The sequence below is a fragment of the Protopterus annectens genome, chromosome 17.part0 (assembly GCF_019279795.1).
Source record: "Protopterus annectens isolate FY-2018-M chromosome 17.part0, PAN1.0, whole genome shotgun sequence".
Classification (NCBI taxonomy): Eukaryota; Metazoa; Chordata; order Ceratodontiformes; family Protopteridae; genus Protopterus; species Protopterus annectens.
Genome location: NC_056751.1, coordinates 411357337 through 411364137, shown reverse-complemented (window position 1 = coordinate 411364137; position 6801 = coordinate 411357337).

The window sequence follows — 6801 nt, the reverse complement described above, 5'->3', positions numbered from 1 at the left end:
AGTGTTATGAGATAGTACTGCATTTTATTATTTTTCTGTTTTATTGTTTCATTGAATATTGTGTTAAAAATAGTACTGCATTTATCGGCTTATTTATTTTTTCACTGAAAATTGTGAGCACTCTCTCTGTCTGCAGTTAGTGGATTTATTTTTCTCACTTCGTTGATATTCGGTGTAGAAGTCTTCATAGGTTCATAGGTTGGTACTAGACTATCATCCCTAGGGCCTATATAAGCCTAGCCATAACAATTCCCTGGCTATTTCTTCCCACACTGTTTACTTCCCTAGACCCCTGTCTAGCAGGGCGACTGACGTGATCCCCGGGGTGAATTTCCTTTCTCCCATCCAATCGTCAAGGTTCCTTTTGAAGAGGGCCAAAGAGGCACTCTGCTTGACATGTATGGGCAATCTATTCCAGAGTCTGGGGAGTCTGTGGGTCAGGAACCTATCCCTCCAGCATGTTTTGTTTATTGTGATGACAAGGTTTAGATCCCTGGAGCGTGTGGCTCTGAGGGATTGGGATTTCTTTAAGTGTAGCATGTCCAACAGCTCTGGGTTTGACATGGCCTTGTATGTTAAGCAGAGATCACCTCTGAGTAGATGATATGTGACAGACTATAGCTGGTGTTTTTTAAGGCGGTCAGCGTAGGGCATCTGCTTTAGGTCTGTGATTCTTTTAGTGAGGTATTTCTGTGGCCTTTCCAGTTGTTGCAGATGTCTTGAGAGGTACATACCAAACGGGGCATTGTATTCTATAATGGGTCTAATGAGGGATGAGTACAGTGGGACAATGACCTCCTTTTTTGTGGATGAGAAGCCCTTAGTGATGAGGTGTGCCACATAGAAGGATTGCCTGACTGTTGTGGTGATGTGGTTATCGAAGGTGAGACCACTGTCCACCTGTGTCCCTAAGTCTCTTATCACAATTTCAGTGTTTAGTGTACTGCCGCCTCTATGGTAAATCATGGATACATGTTTTTTCCGAAAGGGGATATCTATACATTTCTTGGCATTGAGCTTGAGTCCATGGCTCTAGCACCAAGCATCTGTTTCTGTAAGGCCCTTTTGTAGAGTATCCACATCATTTGGGGATTCAATAATGGCTCCCAGTTTGCAGTCATCTGCAAACTTTGTTATCCAGAGTCCCTTAGTGTTGGCCTGTACTTCAGAGAATAGATGCCAAACAAGAGCGGTCCCAGGACTGAACCCTGAGGTACTCCACTTGTCACTTGTCTAGAGCTAGATTTGGAGTCGGCTACTTTTACAGTGTGGGTTCTATCAGTAAGCCAGTTAGCAGCCCATTGGGTGACGTAGGGATTAATGCCCAGCTTAGTAAGTTTATCTATGATTCCAAAGTGGGGGTGGTGTCAAAGGCCTTGGCAAGGTCTAGATAGGCTGTGTGGACCACCTTACCCTTGTCCATGGCTCTGGAGACTGACTCAAAGAAGTCAGTCAGGTTCAGGAGACAAGATCGGCCCTTCACGAACCAAAACTGGGTGGGGTCCAATGTTTGAAGGTTGCCAATGTCTTTGTTTATAAGTTCCATGATAATACGCTCCATGGCCTAGAGGGTTTCTCTGTCCCTTAAAGTCTTAGCCCCTTATCTCTGAAATTATTTTGGCTGAATATTTGCATACTTGAGCTGTATGGTTAGCTTTTACATACTTACCTCAACTTTATTACAAGCTAAGTACAAACTTGCTATGTTATAAGATAGTACAACATTTTTTTTTTCTGTTTTACTGTTTCATTGAACATTGTGTTAAAAATATTACTGCATTTATCTGCTTATTTATTTGTTCACTGAAAATTGTGAACTCTGTCTCTGCAGTTAGTGGGTTTTTTCTTCTCACTTCATTGATATTCGGTGTAGAAGTATTAGCCTAGAGGTTTTCTCTCTGCCTTAAGATCTTACTTAATCCCTTATGTCTGAAATTATTTCTGCTGAATAGTTGCATACTTCAGCTGTTTGGTTAGCTTTTACATACCAATATCAACTTTATTACAAGCTGCGATAAGTACCAACTTGCAGTGTTATAAGATAGTGCTGCATTTTATTTTTTCTGTTTTGTTTCATTAAATATTGTGTTAAAATAGTACTGCATTTATCTGCTTATTTATTTGTTCACTGAAAATTGTGAGCTTTCTCTCTCTGTCTGCAGTTAGTGGGTTTATTCTTCTTACTTCATTGATATTTGGTGTAGACGTCTTAGCCTAGAGTGTTTCTCTGTGCCTTAAAGTCTTAGTCCTTTATCTCTGAAATTGTTTCTGCTGAATAGTTGCATACTTGAGCTGTTTGGTTATCTATTACATAGCTAAATTGACTTTATTACGAGCTGAGATAAGTACAGACTTGCAGAGTTATAAGATAGTGCTGCATTTATTTTTTCTGTTTTATTGTTTCATTGAATATTGTGTTAAAATATTACTGCATTTATCTGCTTATTTATTTGTTCAATGAAAATTGTGAGCTCTATCTCTGTCTGCAGCTAGTGGGTTTATTCTTATCACTTCATTGCTATTCGGTGTAGAAGTCTTAGCCTAGAGGGTTTCTCTTTGCCTTAAAGTCTTAGTCCCTTATCTCTAAAATTATTTCTTCTGAATATTTGCAAACTTGAGCTGTTTGGTTAGCTTTTACATACCTACATCAACTTTATTACAAACTGAGATAACTACAAACTTGCAGTATTATAAGACAGTACTGCATTCTATTTTTTTCTGTTTTATTGTTTCATTGAATATTGTGTTAAAAATAGTATTGCATTTATCTGCTTATTTATTTGATCACTGAAAATTGTGAGCTCGCTCTCTGTCTGCATTTAGTGGGTTTATTTTTCTCACTTCTTTGATATTCGGTGAAGAAGTCTTAGCCTAGAGGGTTTCTCTGTGCCTTAAAGTCTTAGTCCCTTATCTCTGAAATAATTTCTGCTGAATATTTGCATACTTGAGCTGTATGGTTAGCTTTTACATACCTACATCAACTTTATTACAAGCTAAGTACAAACTTGCAGTGTTATAAGATAGTACTGCATTTTATTTTTTCTGTTTTATTGTTTCATTCAATATCATGTCAGAAATAGTACTGCATTTATTTGCTTATTCATTTGTTTACTGAAAATTGTGAGCTCTCTCTCTCTCTGTCTGCAGTTAGTGGGTTTATTCTTCTCACTTCATTGATATTCGGTGTAGAAGTCTTAGCCTAGAGGGTTTCTCTGTGCCTTAAAGTCTTAGTCACTTATCTCTGAAATTATTTCTGCTGAATAGTTGCATACTTGAGCTGCTTGGTTAGCTTTTACATGCCTACATCAACTTTATTACAAGCTGAGATAGGTACAAACTTGCAGTGTTATAAGATAGTACTGCATTTTATTTTTTTCTGTTTTATTGTTTCATTGAATATTGTGTTAAAATAGTACTGCATTTATCTGCTTCTTTATTTGTTTACTTAAAATTGTGAGCTATCTCTCTGTCTGCAGTTAGTGGGTTTATTCTTCTCACTTCGTTGATATTCGGTGTAGAAGTCCTAGCCTAGAGGGTTTCTCTGTGCCTTAAAGTCTTAGTTCCTTATCTCCGAAATGATTTCTCCTGAATAGTTGCATACTTGAGCTGTGTGGTTAGCTTTTACATACATACATCAACTTTACTACAAGCTAAGATAGGTACAAACTTGCTGTGTTATGAGACAGTAATGCATTTTATTTTTTTTCTGTTTTATTGTTTCATTGAATATTGTGTTAAAAATAGTACTGTATTTGGCTACTTATTTATTTGTTCACTGAAAATTGTGAGCTCTCTCTCTGTCTGCAGTTAGTGGGTTTATTTTTCTCACTTCATTGATATTTGGTGTAGAAGTCTTAGCCTAGAGGGTTTCTCTGTCCCTTAAAGTCTTAGCCCCTTATCTCTGAAATTATTTCTGCTGAATATTTGCATACTTGAGCTGTATGGTTAGCTTTTACATACTTACATCAACTTTATTACAAGCTAAGTACAAACTTGCAGTGTTATAAGATAGTACTGCATTTTATTTTTTCTGTTTTATTGTTTCATTCAATATCGTGTCAGAAATAGTACTGCATTTATTTGCTTATTCATTTGTTTACTGAAAATTGTGAGCTCTCTCTCTGTCTGCAGTTAGTGGGTTTAATTTTTTCACTTCATTGATATTCAGTGTGGAAGTCTTGGGTTTCTCTGTCCCTTAAAGTCTTAGCCCCTTATCTCTGAAATTATTTCTGCTGAATATTTGCATACTTGAGCTGTATGGTTAGCTTTTACATACTTACATCAACTTTATTACAAGCTAAGTACAAACTTCTAGTGTTATAAGATAGTACTGCATTTTAATTTTTCTGTTTTATTGTTTCATTGAATATTGTGTTAAAAATAGTACTGCATTTATCTGCTTATTTGTTCACTGAAAATTGTGAGCTCTCTCTTTGTCTGCAGTTAGTGGGCTTATTCTTCTCACTTTATTGATATTCATTGTAGAAGTCTTAGTCTAGAGTGTTTCTCTGTGCCTTAAAGTTTTAGTCCCTTATCTCTGAAATAATTTCTGCTGAATAGTTGCATACTTGAGCTGTTTGGTTAGCTTTTACATACCTACATCAACTTTATTACAAGCTGAGATAAGTACAAACTTGCAGTGTTATAAGATATTACTGCATTTTATTTTTTTCTGTTTTATTGAATATTGTGCTAGAAATAATACTGCATTTATCTGCTTATTTATTTGTTCACTAAACATTGTGAGCTCTCTCTCTCTCTCTGTCTGCAGTTAGTGGGTTTATTCTTCTCAATTCATTGATATTCAGTGTAGACGTCTTAGCTTAGAGGGTTTCTCTGTGCCTTAAAGTCTTAGTCCCTTATCTCTGAAATTATTTCTGCTGAATAGTTGCGTACTTGAGCTGTATAGTTAGCTTTTACAAACCTACTTCAACTTTATTACAAGCTGAGATAAGTACAAACTTGCAGTATTAAAAGCTAGTACTGCATTCTATTTTTATGTCTTATTGATTCAATGAATATTGTGTTAAAAATAGTACTGAATTTATCTGCTTATTTATTTGTTCACTGCAAATTGTGAGCTCTCTCTCTGCAGTTAGTGGGTTTATTCTTCTCACTTCATTGTTATTCGGTGTAGAAGTCTTAGCCTTGAGGGTTTCTCTGTGCCTTAAAGTCATAGTCCCTTATCTCTGAATTTATTAATGCTGAATAGTTGCATACTTGAGCTGTATAGTTAGCTTTTACATACCTACATCAACTTTATTACAAGCTAAGCACAGATTTGCAGTGTTATAAGATAGTACTGCATTTTATTTTTTCTGTTTATTCTTTCATTGAATATTGTGTTAAAAATAGCACTACATTTAACTGCTTATTTATTTGTTCACTGAAGATTGTGAGCTCTCTCTCTGTCTGCAGTTAGTGGGTTTATTCTTCTCACTTCATTGATATTCAGTGTAGAAGTCTTAGCCTAGAGGGTTTCTCTGTGCCTTAAAACCTTAATCCCTTATCTCTGAGATTATTTCTGCTGAATAGTTGCATACTTGAGCTGCTTGGTTAGCTTTTACATACCTACATGAACTTTTTTACAAGCTGAGATAAGTACAAATTTGCAGTGTTATAAGATAGTACACATTTTAATTTTTTCTGTTTTATTGTTTCATTGAATATTGCGATAAAAATAGTACTGCATTTATCTGCTTATTTATTTGTTCACTGAAAACTGTGAGCTCTCTCTCTCTGTCTGCAGTTAGTGGGCTTATTCTTCTCACTTCATTGATATTCAGTGTAGAAGTCTTAGCCTAGAGGGTTTCTCTGTGCCTTAAAGTCTTAGACCCTTATCTCTGAAATTATTTCTGCTGAATAGTTGCATACTTGAGCTGTTTGGTTAGCTTTTACATACCTACATCAACTTTATTACAAGCTGAGATAAGCACAAACTTTCAGTGTTATAAGATAGTACTGCATTTTATTTTTTTCTGTTTAATTGTTTAATTGAATATTGTGTTAAAATAGTACTGCATTTATCTGCTTATTTATTTGTTCACTGAAAATGTTAAGCTCTCTGTCTGCAGTTAGTGGGTTTATTCTTCTCACTTCATTGAAATTTGGTGTAGAAGTCTTAGCCTAGAGGGTTTTTCTGTGCCTTAAAGTCTTAGTCCCTTATCTGTGAAATTATTTCTGCAAAATAGTTGCATACTTGAGCTGTTTGGGTAGCTTTTACATACCTGCATCAACTTTATCACAAGCTGAGATAAGTACAAACCTGCAGTGTTATAAGATAGTACTGCATTTTATTTTTTCTGTTTTATTGTTTAATTCAATATCGTGTCAGAAATAGTATTGCATTTATTTGCTTAATCATTTGTTTACTGAAAATTGTGAGCTCTCTCTCTGTCTGCAGTTAGTGGGTTTAATTTTTTCACTTCATTGATATCCAGTGTGGAAGTCTTGGGTTTCTCTGTCCCTTAAAGTCTTAGCCCCTTATCTCTGAAATTATTTCTGCTGAATATTTACATACTTGAGCAGTATGGTTAGCTTTTACATACTTACATCAACTTTATTACAAGCTAAGTACAAACTTGTAGTGTTATAAGATAGTACTGCATTTTATTTTTTCTGTTTTATTGTTTCATTGAATATTGTGTTAAAAATATTACTGCATTTATCTGCTTACTTATTTGTTCGCTGAAAATTGTGAGCTCTCTCTCTGCAGTTAGTGGGTTTATTCTTCTCACGTCATTGATATTCGGTGTATAGGTCTTAGCCTAGATGGTTTCTCTGTGCCTTAAATTCTTAGTC